Raw genomic sequence first — 13,651 nt, 5'->3', positions numbered from 1 at the left:
ACGGCAACTTTAGCAAGCATTTATAGAGCCCCGGGTTGACCAAGTACTGTCCCAGGGACCCTTGTTCTCATTGCTGCCCAGTCAGCTATGTGTAGAAGAGGAAACTGAGGCCCCGATAGGTCGTATCTCCTGGAGGCTGCACAGCCTCTACTCTGGAGACTGCGTTTGACCCCGGTCCTCTGGCTCACAAGCCTGGGCTGCTGCTCAGAGAGCAGTGTGCGGCCCATGTTAGAGGATTATATACTTTCCTTGGGACTCACTCAAAAGACTTCTGTTATTAAAAGGGGGAAGCAAGCCCATGTTACATTTTTATATGTCCTGAGTTGCTGTTCATAGAGGAAAAACTCGCCCACTCTCACCACCCCCGCCCCACGCCCTCCCACCTCCTTGCGTCAGGCTCCCTCACTCCGTTCCCTTCCTCTGCCTTTCATTTCCTTTCCGTCCCAGAGTGTCATATAAACCATGATGTGGAGGAGTTCACACAGTGGGGGCTCTGCTATGCTTCCCCAGCTGCAACAGAGGGTTGCCAATCACGAGGCTAAACCAAGCTCTTGAACCCAGTGTGCAGCTGAGAGCCACAGGGGTGGCTTCCCACTGCCTCGAAGGGGGGCTGAGCTCAGTCTACCTTCCTTCTATATTGGACTCTGCAAACAAGCCCCAGGTGTCATGACAACTTGAGGGGTGAGGTCAAGCCTCCATCCAGAAGAACCTCTGTTCACTCCACAGTTTGCAGCTCCAGGCCCATAGTCCTGAGTCCATATTGTTGGCCCCCTAAGCTGGACACAGCTGCTCAGGATTTGACTTTTAGAAGCTGGACTTGTGCTGTCTGCACTTGCTCTTTGAGCAGTCCTGCAGGCTGTACGATCCCAGGGACATTCAGATACATGTCAGAAGGCTCCAAGGGGCTCTGGCATTAGATGTCACCCACCCATACAGCCACCAGAGGGGGAGCCAGGATTCAAATTCAGACCCTCAACCTTCAGAGGGCAGGCATGCTGACTGATGTTACAGTCCCTACATGGGTACCTTAACCATGAGCTCTGTGAAACAGAGGGGTGGGGGTATGGGTATAAACAGTGGCCTGAGCATGGTTGGTCTATCCACCCTCCAAACAACTCTCCTCCCTGGCCACTGGCCTTGGCAAGGATGTTCCTTAGAATATTTAGAATTGTCCCCCTGAGGCAGATACCTACCAACTCCAAAGTGGAAAACATTTCTCTTTATGCTGTGTTTAGAGGGTGCAGGATAGCGGGGGTCCAAGGGCTCAAAGCCAACTCAGCCAAATGGCAGCCTTACCCTGCAGTGGTGACAGGAGCCAGCCCTGCCTACTGCCTAAGCAGAGCTCTGAAGCTAATGTTCTTTGTCCCCAAGAACTGCGTCCCTCACCCTACCTCCCTGGCTCTAGGCAGACCTTAACACAGGAGGTCAGATTTGGAAGGTGTCAGGGTCATGGGCAGCTGTGGAGAAGCAAGGAAGAGGCATAGGAGGGACAGGCCTGGAGGCATGTCCCTTCATGTGCAGGCCAGATGCGAGCCAGGGAGCCACAACCACATCAAAGTGTCTGGAGGGTCAGGATGAAGAGTTCCACGGCACAGAGACAGAGCCCCAATCCCTGACCAGCCAATACAAGCTGTCCTCAGAAACTATGGTCCAGCATGAGGCTGAGAGTGTAGGGACCTCAGGCTGCTGTGTCTTCACGTTTAGAAGCTGGGCCAGGTTCTGTCCTATAAGCCAGGCAGTATGAAGCATCACCCTGTAGATTCCAACCTATCCTGGACCAGAGCCTGGGCTCAAGCTGCAGCCCCACTAAGTCACTAAGCAATTCAGGCCCTAAGCCTCAGTTTGCCCATCGATAAAATGGGATTGATAGGAGCCTAGGCAGATGGCTTAGCCAGTAAAGTTCCTGCCACTCAAGCATGTAGACAGGAGCTCTGATTCCCATAACTCACACAGAGAGCCTAGCATGGAGTGGTCACCTTTGATCACAGTGCTGGTAGGCAGAGACCGGTGGATTCATGGAACACAGTGGCTGCTCCGTCTACCAACTGGTGAGCACTGGGGCTTAGTGACAGAACCTGCCTGAACGAAGACCAAGGTAAAGGGAGAATACAGAGAAGGCTCAGAGGCTCAGAGTTCTGGGTGTTCATCTTCAGTGTCTGGGTCTGATGCCAGCACCCACACAGGATCTCAACCATCCTAACTAACTCTGGTTCCAGGAGATCTAGTACCTCTCTGGCCTCTGTGAGCAATGAATGCACACAGTGCACAGATCCACAACAGGCCAACAGCCATTCACTAAAACAAACATTTGAACAGTCGTGCACATGAATGATAATGAGGGGGAGGGGAAGGAGGGGGAGGATGTAGAGGAGGGGGAGGAGGGGGAGGAGGGGGAGGAGAGGGAGGAGGGGAGAGGGGGAGGAGAGGGAGGAGGGGAGAGGGGGAGGAGAAGGAGGAAGGGGAGGAGGGAGAGAAGGGAAAGGAGGGGGAGGAGAGGGAGGAGGGGGAGGAGGAAGGGGAGGAGGAAGAGAAGGGAAAGGAGGGGGAGGAGAGGGAGGAGGGGGAGGAGGGGGAGGGTGGAGAGGAGGGTAGGAGGGGAGGAGGGAGAGAAGGGAAAGAAGGGGGAGGAGAGGGAGGAGTGGGAGGAGGGGGAGGATGGAGAGGAGGGGAGGAGGGAAAGGAGGGGAGGAGGGGAGAGGGGAAGGAGGGGGAAGAAGGGGAGGAGAGGGAGGTGGGGGAGGAGGGGGAGGGGGAGGAGGGGAGGAGGGAGAGAAGGGAAAGGAGGGGGAGAAGGGAGAGAAGAAGGAGAATGGAGAGGGGGGGGAGAAGGGAGAGAAAATGAGGAGGGGGAGAAGGGGGTGGAGGGGAGAGGGGGAGGAGAGGAGGAGGGATGCAGCTCAGGTGGTACATTTGTCTGGTTTGCAGGAACCTCTGGATTTGATCCTAAGTTCTGTATAAGTTGAACATGGTAGTGATTCCTGTTACCCAGCATTTGGGAGGTAGAGGCAAGAGGATCAGAAGTTCAAGACCATCCTTAGCTATATACAAAATTGAAACCAGCCTGGGCACACACACATACAGACACACACACATACACAGACACACTTACAGACACACACACACACAGACACATGCACAGACACGCACACAGGAGGTTGTTGGCAAAATAAAATAGATGTCTGGTAACACAGGACAGTGGCGCAGGCAGGCTATCTAGATGCTGGCTTCAGGCTTGCTATCCTCTGCTCTCCACTGAAGTCCTTCTGTACTGCCCTCAGAGTCCCCACAGTCAGGACGTGACCCTGAACACACTGTGGTGTACCCATTCCTTCTCTGACTCATTTCCTGACTCCGCTTCCCCCAGACACATCCCACAATTCTATGCCACCTTCTGCAGCCAGCTGAGCCCCACAGATAACTTGCCCACCACAAACGGCACGGTCCCTCCTCTGCTACCAGCCCACCCTCACCCCCACACACAAGTACCACACCCATGTCTTACCTGGGACAGGCAGACAAGAGTCAGACATCCTATGAGGTAAGCGTCGGGGTTTTCTAGAGTCTATCATAACCCTCTACATTGTCACCGCATGACAAGTCAGCTGTTTGGGGTAGCATTGTTTGGAATCAAGGACAGCCTGTGGGTACAGGCTTCACCCTCATGGAACTCCAAGCTCTGCATAAAATTCTTCTATTTAGGATCTTGAGTAGCCCTAGATGGCTTTGAACATGCACTGTGGCTGGCGATGCCTTGGATTTCTGATTCTCCTGCCTCTGTGTCCCAGCTGCTGGGCCGCGACACAGCACTCGGCTTAAAAAGTCCTAGTGGGGTCTTGGAATTCTCAATGGTTTCTAAGTAATAGGCCCTGAGCTCCCATCATGCATTGGGTGCTCCTCAGTCAGCCCAGCTGGCTCTGGTTTTTGATGGATAAATATGGGGACGTGAATAGGCAGGAAGGGGTAGGCTGGAGATTCTGGATGCATGAGGGTCAGGGCTAACTGAGCACACTGGTCCTCCTCACTTCCTCCCACCAGAACCTTTGTTCTGTTTGTTTGTGACAAGGTCTCATATAGCCCATGCTACACTCAAACTCACTGTGTAGCTGAGGCTGTGTTGTGGTAAATAATAAAATGATCGACGGCTACCGGTTCCCGCATTCTCACTTGGCTCACATCCGCTCGGAGTTACAGGCCACTGAGCCGGACCTGCTCGCCCCGGCTGTCTCTCTGTCACTCAAGCTGCCCTTTCCCGGCTGTGCTCTGCCAGCCGCTTCCACACACTGTGTCCTAGGCGATTGTTACCACGCCTGGCACACACATACATCCCAGTTCTGCAGCCACCTTTGTGCCTCCCACCATTACACTTTCTTTTGAACTCAAGTCACCACATTAAAGAACACACCAAAATACTCATAACGACCTGTATTTGTGCTCAGAAAAGCATAGTTACATCTGCCGCCATGTTGGCTCCTAGCTCCTTCTCTTTCCACCTCCTCCTCTGTCTCCCTTGATTCTCCCTCTTCCTCTCTCCTTCCTAGACTTTTCCCCACCTACCCGTTCTTCTCACCCAATCATAGCCTTATCTTATCCTGGACCTGTCTTCCTACATAATGACATCGCTCTACAAGGCTAGACTCAAGTTCACTGTTTAGCTGAGGATAACCTTGAACTCCTGACCCTCCTGTGTCCACCTTCTGAATGCTGAGACAGATGACAGGTGCGTGTCACCGCTCTTGGTTTGTTTGATTAAAAAAATCTTTTTTGACCAGTTCATTCATCTACCCATATGGTGGCGTATTACTACTCCCTAATGTTACTGAGAGCCAAGGTTCTGTCAGTCTTCTGTGTGACGGTCCCTACTTGTCAGACTCCCCCACGAGATGAGAGTGGGGAGGACACTGGGGGATGGTGTCTGGGTTACAATGCCTCCCCATCAGTAAGAAGCTCAACTCTTCAAAACACTCCACATTAGAGAAAAGGGGGTCAGAGCAGGTTCCTGGACATCTCTCCCTATAATCATAACCGCACAACGGGAGGCGAATTTCTGTCTCTTCTTGTCTCTCTGCCTTAGCCAAGGCTATGAGCTTGCCTTAGCCAAGGCTATGTACCTCTATCCGGCACCTACAATACTCAAACTCACCCAGAGGGGAGAACCACTGTGCATGGGCCAGAGGCAGGTGTGTAGGGGCAGCTCTCAGACTCTACTGGTCATGGGATTCATGGGGTAGGCTGGACAGATGAGCAGGCTGGTGACCTGAACTCTCATTACTGTGGTCTCGTTCAGCCAAATTTCCCTGAAGGTTGGTTGATTGCCACACTTCCATGTCTGGCGGCCTCGGCTGATGGTAAGGTGGTGATTTCCATCAGGGAACAGCAAAATAAAAGTGGCGGTAATGACCTCACTGCTGCCACATGCATTGGGCAGTACCCACACCAGGAGTGAAACCTTTATCTTCCTTTCCCATCTTCCTCATAGCCCCATGAAGTAGGTGCTATAATTATACCCATTTTGCAGATGAGAATACCAAAGCTCTGAGAGGCCAAATAACACACCTAGTGAGTGGGTGAGACTGAGATACAACCACCTCAGCATCTTGAACATGGGCCTTCTTCCTTGTCAGCTGCCACATCTCCAACCCTGTGTCCCTCGCTGTAGTGAAGGACCTCCCATAGGCAGATCCATTTAGGAAAGGGAGACCCCAACATGATCATCAGTGTGATAAAAGATGCCTCCCAAAGGGGGCACTTGGGAGCCAAAGCCTGCCAGTGAGTCCCACCTACAAACCTCACTATTCACTGGTGGCCCAATGCCCTGCCATTTACAGTCCCCCAGCTTCCTCCAGGTTACCCTGTCCACCCCCAGCACTCATCCTGATCCCTGCACGCAGCTCTTGTTTGGACTGGAAGCTTTGAAAATGCCGTCTTCTAATTACAGAGAGCGTGTGGGCAGAGCGCACCAGGCCTGCCCACTCTGCCGCCCCCGGCAATTTGGGTAATGATAGTCATGTGCACCGTTTATCTTTGGGGTTTCCAGAAATACAGGGACTTTTCCAGACACTTGTGAGTGCTTGGGATGAGTGACCCAGTCACTGAGATCCCAGGAAGCCTCTGAGATGTGTCTCCAGGATGGCTCTGCAGGGAGCTCCCAATAAAGGCAAGTCCAGTCAATCCACCCTGGGGTGACCTCGGTGGTTCATCTGGAAGGAGGCTTTGTATAGTGGGGTTTTCTGGGATGAAAGACTCCCTGTTTGAAAACCCACAAGTCCTAAGCAAAGGACACAGGGTCACATGCATGCATTTTCTTCGCCTTGTTTCAAAGGGAATTATGTGAATTGTTAAAGAAATTGTAAAACATCAATGATAGGAAAAGAAAAGTCCCTGTGAACGATGAATACAGGGAGGTAGAATGTGGACTGAGGAGGCCCACTAGCAGGAGGCCCAGGAACAGGAGATGCAAGAGCAGGAGACACAGGAGCAGGAGGCCCAGGAGCAGGAGACACAGAAGCAGGAGGCCCAGGAGCAGGAGATCCAGGGAGCAGGAGGCCCAGGAAACAGGAGGCCCAAGAGCAGGAGGCCTAGGGAGCAGGAGACACAGAAGCAGGAGGCCCAGGAGCAGGAAACACAGGAACAGAAAGCCCAGGAAGCAGGAGGCCTAGGGAGCAGGAGGCCCAGGAGCAGAAGGCCCAGGAGCCAGAGGTCCAAGAGCAGGAGGCCCAGGAGCAGGAGGCCCAGGGAGCAGGACTCCCCAGTCATACCCCTCTCTGGAAACAAACACAGTGAGTGCTAATCTGTGGAGATGAAGGCCAGTATTTCTACAGATGACAGCACAGTGACCAGTCAGCCTCCTCCAAGATCAGGCCCCTGAGGTCACAGGGGACAAAGGAGAAGCCTTTGGCCTCCTGCACCAGTGAACCAGAGTCCAAAGCACAGGCAGAAGGCAGCAGGAGGTGCTGGCATCACGGCCAGTGCCGAGGAAGACATAGACTCTTACATCCACCCAGAGTGTGTTCTCAGGAACTTGAAAACCACAGGTCATCTATCGGCAGCATCTTTAGGTTTGGGGCTTTGGGGTCTAAATCCCCACTGCCACCAACCTAGTTTCTGTTAGGCAGCTTCCAGGCCTGCTATGCTGTGTGACTGCTCTCATGGTGCACCTCCCTAGCAGTGAATATCATCTCAGTTCTCTTTACCAGAGCAGCTTGGCCTGTGGTCACATCTGTGGGGGCCTCTCTCCGTTTCTGGTTGGTGCAGGAGGGAACTCCGTACACAGAGGAACCGTCAAGTTTCCTTCCTCAGGCTGAGGATGTGTGAGCGCAGTCAGGCAGCTAGAATACAGCCATCAGCTGGGAGGTTCACCAACAACAGAAAGTTGTCATTGTTCAGGAGGCTCTGGGTTTGAAGCCAAGGCGATGACAAATGTGGTGTCTAGGGGCAGCTGTTTTCTGTGTTAGATATAGATCCTTTGCTATGTCCTTACTGGCTTATGGGCGAATAGTATTAATGGTCAGTGCCTAAGCCAGGAGTTTACAGTTTGTTTTGTTTTTTAGATTTATTTTATCTTATGTGCAGGGTTATTCTGCCTGTATGTATGGGCGTCATACGCTTCCTTGGTGTTGGATCTCCTGGGATTCAGGATGGTTGTGAACCACTGTCCTTGTGCTAAGAACAGAACCCAGGTCCTCTGCGAATGCAGTGAGTGCTCTTAACTGCTGAATCAACCCTCTAGCCCTGTGTCCTGGTTATTGACCTTGTATCCAAAGAACTGGAAATGAGGACTCACACAGACTCGCAAAATAAACGGTATGTTTACTCATAGTACAGGTATGCCATGGGTGACACGGGAGGCCCCGTCGAGATTGACAGCAGGCCACTCAAGTGAGAGTCCTCACCGTTACTGTTTAGGGCATCCTTTATGGGGGTCGAGAGAAGGAGGTTGTCTAGGTTACTTTTCTACTGCTGTGCTAAAGCACCACAACCAAGGCAACATATAGAAAAAGGATTTATTTGGGCTTGTGGTTTAGGAGGGACGAGTGCCTATGATGGCAAAGGGAAGGCACTGGGTCTAACGCAGCCTCTAAGAGCTTATGTCCTAACCTCAAGCAGGAAGCAGAAAGAGCCAACCGGAAATGACATGTGGCTTTTGAACCCTCAAAGCCCAACCCCACCCCCAGTGACATTACTTCCTCCATCAAGGCAACACAGCCTGAACCTACCCAAACAGCACTGCCAATTCGGGACCAAACATGAAACACATGAGTCCCTGGGGGTCCTTGTCAATCAAACCACCACAGAAGGGTTGGTTGCTAAGGACACCGATGACCGTTCTTGAAGTTCTCTACTTTGATTGATGGGTTAGGTCATATGTCCATTATTCCTGCTGTACATGTCCCCTTCCCATAATGCATCTGATTTCAATCATATGCACACCCCATAATGCACAGGTATAGATGGTAAACAGGGATTCTCCCTAAACAGTTACCAGAGGACACAGAGTTCTATCTTACTGAGCATGTACTCAAAAACAGTTCAGGCTAGATCGGCCCTGACACACCTCATATCCTGACACACCTCAAGTATGCTTAAATAGAGAAAGTCTAAACTTGATTGTTGCTAGAGGTAGAGAGCTCTGTACTATTGTTCAGAGGTGGGATTACCTGCAGTCTGATGCAGGGGAGGGTTTTATGGACCCTGAGACTTCTAGACTTTACTGTGTGGCAAGGGCTATGTGTGCACATGCATGTGAAAAAGCTGGGCTGTCAAGTTCACTGTTACAAGAGGTGTATGTTTGCATGGTCTGAACTAAGTGTGAGTCCCAGGGTACTAAACTATCCCTATGCTTGTTTGCATGAAAACACTAATTCCAAAGACCTTGTCTTGTTCGGTCACATACAGTTAGCTTCAGCTGTCAACTTAACATGAACCAAGGGCCACCAAACAAGAGGAAACTTCAACTGAAGAATTATCTCCCTCAGGTTGGCTTGTGGCCATGTCTTTGGGGGTTATGCCTTGGTTACTCATTGATGTAGGAGGGCTCAGTCTACTATGGGCAAAACCATCCCTAGGCAGGTGGGTCTGTGCTGCCTAAAAAAAGTGGCTGAGCAATTCAGGGGAAGTAAGCTAGTAAGCAGCATTCCCACCTCTGGATTCTGGCCTTGAGCTTCTATTTTGGTCCCCTAGTTACTTACCATTCTATAGATGTGAAGAGACATCATGACCAGGGCAACTTACAGAAGAAAGCCTATAACTGGAGGCTTGCTCACAGTTTTAGAAGGTGAGTCTGTGACCCATCATGACACAGTAGCTGAGAAGTTACATCTGAACTACAGGCATGAGGCAGGGAGTGGGGAGGGAGAGAGAGAGAATGTAGTAGCTAGGAATGGCATAAGCTATTGAAACTTCAAAGCACACCCCCCCAGTGACATGCCTTTTCTAACAAGGCCACACCTCCTAATCCTTCCCAAGCAGTTCCACCAACTTCAGACCAAGCATTCAAATATATGAGCTTACGGGAGCCACTCTCATTCAAACCGCCACATCTGGCTTTCTTTCACAATGGACTGTGATATAAAAGCAAAAACCAAATAAACCTTTTCCCCTTCGGTGCTTGATCACAGCAACAGAAACCAAACTAGGACATACCAGGCTAGGGTACAGAATTAGTCCAGAAACTTGGAGGGCACGGATATTCAAAGCAGAGAAGTGGGAAGTAAAGAAGTTCTGTGTGTGTGGTCAGTGTCATCTAAACAGGGGCACATGTCAGCAGAGACAAGGGACAAACGCAGAAGCGACGCTTTGGAAGGTTCAAGGCTCAGACTTAATGCTAATTTCCCAGTGTGACCCATCAAGACAGAGCAACAAATTTGTGTCCCCTGAGAGTAGGGGCCAGTGGGGTGGGGAACACCATGGCTACTCTATATTCTCAATCTTGTGATAAACTCGTTTTTGTCATTAGTGAAAGTGAACAGTGGCAGGGTCATTTTCTGTGGAAAGGAAATCAACAGATGGTTTCCTCTGGGCACACAAGTCCAGTAGCTCCGGCTGACTCGATTAGGGTAGATTTGAAAGCTTGGAGAGTGCCTGTATCCGTTGCATTTCTGTGAGCCCAAGACAACTACCATAAGAGTTTATTATGGCTTATAGTTCCAGAAGGTCCATCATGGAAAAGACGGTGTGGCAGCAGGAAGGAGCACCTGCCTGAGCCTTCACACCTCGAACAGTGAACATGAGGCAACAGGTGCCAGCAGGAAGTAGTCAACGCTTCTCACTCCCACACCCCGCCTCCCATGACATAACTTCCTCCAGTGAGGCCAAGCCATCTAAACAGCTTCAAGCAAGGTACCAAGTGTGTAACTGTCCAAGACTATGGGAGACACTTCTCTTTCAAACCGTGACAGCCAACCAGAAGGTTGGCAGTGTTCCTGTGAAGGTCAGGCAGTGGCCTCAGAGGCACTGAGGCTGGTGGCTAGACCAGGAAGGAGGGCTTACAGGACCTAAATATTCCTGGAACCTAACTTGAAAGCTGCAGGAAGCTGCCAGTGTTTTCTTGCTTGTGATGTACGTATTTATGCTATTTGATGAGCATATTTTTATGTTATGTACGTAGTTTTACATATATGGTTTAGATTTTGTCATTAAATAGATAGGTGCTTTCTGGAAACAGTCTTAATACTACAGGCAATAAATGTGGATATTCTATCCTCCCAAAGTGATCCATACTGGTGGTTTGTGTTCCTTTTCAGCAGCTTTTCCATCGATTTGGTTAGTGTTAACTTGTTTTGCTTTGTTTGGGCAGTGGAATTTGATATAGGGTCTCATATGGCCCAGACTGCCCTGGAACTTACTAAGTAGCAAGGGTGACCTGGAACTCCTGATCCTCTTGCTTTTAACTGCTGAGGACAGGAACTGCCATTGGGCATCCGATTCTGGCCTCTTTTTCGCTACAGAGTCTGGGTGTGGAAGGTGCTGGGCCATGGGTGTCTAAACAGGAGGCTTGTTAAGCCAAACTGTCATTAGGGATGTGGTGGGGCCAGGGCTGTCCAGGAAGAGGATGGGTGGGTGCGTGTGTAGAGAGTACTGGGTAGTGAAGCTGGAGGAGAGGCTTCACTGGGACGTCCCAAGATGGAGCTCACTGGACAAGTTTGGAGTTGAGGTGAAGAGTGCTTGAGGTTGGCCTTAAGAGAGTAAGAATGGGGTGCCTCAGAAGGGGGTAGCTTTGTCTGCGGACTTTAGTGGGACGTTACAAGAAGGTGCCTATGTGGCCAGACAGCACCTCCGCAGATCAGCTGGGGAGGGGCAGGGGGATTAGGGGGAGCGGAGGGAGTGGCTCAGGGTGAAGGGAGCAGAGGGCTCTTCAAAGTCATAACCTCGAGGGAGTACATGTATAAAAAGTGCAGCCAGGTAGGATGCAGGTAAGCCCTATGTTGGCCAAGGCCAGCAAGCCAGCTCAAAGATGCCAGAGTCTGGGTCCAAAAGCAATAATACAGGGTCCAGAGCAGTTGAAGGGACCCAGATCCAGACCTCTGGAGGATCTGGGAGCAATTCAGAGAAGCTAAATCAGTTGTCCCCAGATTCTCAGTGGATGTTCACAGCGTTCCCCAGGAAGGGGGATTCTGTAACCAGAGGGCAGAGGGAATGTAACAGGGGTTCATGGGGGACTTTAACAGGAGCTCATGGGAACTGTAACCAGGGCTCATGGGGAACTGTAACAGGGGTTCATGGGAGAATGTAACAGGGGTTCATAGGGGACTGTAACCAGGGCTCATGGGGAACTCTAACAGGGGCTCATGGGAACTCAAACAGGGGCTCATGGGAACTGTAACAGGGGCTCATGGAAACTGTAACAGGGGCTCATGGGGACTGTAACAGGGGCTCATGGGGGACTTTAACAGGGGCTCATGGGGAACTCTTAACAGGGGTTTGTGGAAAACCAGGTAGTCGTCTTCATGAGGAGGAGCATGAGAAGAAACATATGGTCAGTGTCTGCGTAGGCAGGAAATATGAACCACACAGACTTCCAGAGGGCCACCACCCCAGCAGGGCAGCAGGCTCCTGCTTGTCCAGCTCAGTCAGCATGCTCATAAAACACAGTGGCAAGCTTATGACGTCAGCCTCCCCCTCCCCTCTCACAGGTGTGAACATGGGCTCACAGGGAGCACTGCCAGCCCAGTGTCCTCACCCAGCTGCCTCCTGCTTGCTGCTTGACCAACAGCATAGCTCAGGCCCCTCACTCAACCTGTGCCCCATCTGTGGTGGCGGCCACTTACAGCTAAAGTACGGCCATGCTGTGCCAACCCATCGTGTATTCAGTTCCTTGTCCCAAATCCACTGAACAGTGGTACATGTACAGAGAGCACCGAGAAAAGGCGATGAAGGTGGTGATAGTTGGAGTGGGCGTGGCAATGATGGGGTGGGTGTGGCAATGATGGTGACAGAAGGGATGTTGGCGATGGTGATGATGGTGATAAATGTGATGGTGCTGCTGCTGATGGTGTTGTTAACCCTCACATCTGTTTTGCGCTCTCTCTGAACTGAGTGCTTTTCCCCCTCTTTCTTCTGAGGCTCAAAACTAATTTTCATGCATCACAATCAAAACAGGGGGTGGAAACCTGGTCGGTTTGTACGTGCTCGTTCAGATGACAATCCAACAGGCTGAGGCAGGAGGATGGTGAGTTTGAAGTTAGCCTGCACTAGGATGTGGGACTCTGTGATGTAATACGTCAGGGAAGTAGATTACGAAGATGGAGGACAAGCTTTGTTGAATTGTGAACACAACATGGAACAACAGGGTTAAAAGAGACGACACCCACAGGTGAGTCTGGCAAATGTCCACAGTGTCCGGCAAGAAGAGCCGCTTTCTGGGCGGCGCCGCTCCTCTTCCCGTATGCCCTTCCTTATTTCAAAATCTTGGCTGGGGAAAATAGAGTGAGCGCAAGAGGAAGCTCTGCAGGTGAGCCAGCTATAGGCAGGAGCATCTGTGGGCGTGATGGTGATGCTGAGGGAAAGCATCTCTGACCAGCACAGCTGGACAACGGCTGCACTGTGAGTCAGCCCCCGGATGTCCCTTGACCTCATAGCCCCAGCTCTGTGGGCAGACTGCAAAATGGTTCAAGGTGTCTGTCCTATACCAGGCGCACCTACTCTGATGTTGCCAAACGTCATGCTGGGAAACAGGTGTCAAACCCGACAGACAGCCGGTGCTGAGATCTGCCCGTTCCTCAGGGGCTCACAGGCACTTCCTCGTTTGGGCCCCAGCATCCCATGAGGACCTGCTTGCTCCGCATTATCAGCAGGCCCCTCCAGAGATAAGCAGTCTTAATGTGACCCGCTAATGGTATTATTTTAGGGACCACTCAAAGGACATGTTGGAATGGAGGCTGGGCCACCTGTCATTCTTTCTGTCATCAGCACCCTAAACAGGTCAAACAAAGACAAGCACTTGAACACGGAGGGGGGGCGGGTGTGCAGGAGAACATGCCAAAGGACTGGAGAGAATTCTCAGGCTGAAAGCAGCCTCTCCCAAAAAGCAGCCGGGCAAAGAATGTATCCAGAAAGCCTCCGCCTCTCCCAACACTCCTGGGTGAACAACTCCCACGCCGCAGCCAGGGCAACCTTACAGGGCGGAGGCACAAGGCTCCTACCATGCAGCTCTCTG

Source organism: Micromys minutus (assembly GCF_963924665.1).
Source record: "Micromys minutus genome assembly, chromosome: 11".
NCBI classification, from domain to species: domain Eukaryota; kingdom Metazoa; phylum Chordata; class Mammalia; order Rodentia; family Muridae; genus Micromys; species Micromys minutus.
Note: the sequence above shows the minus strand (reverse complement) of the source record.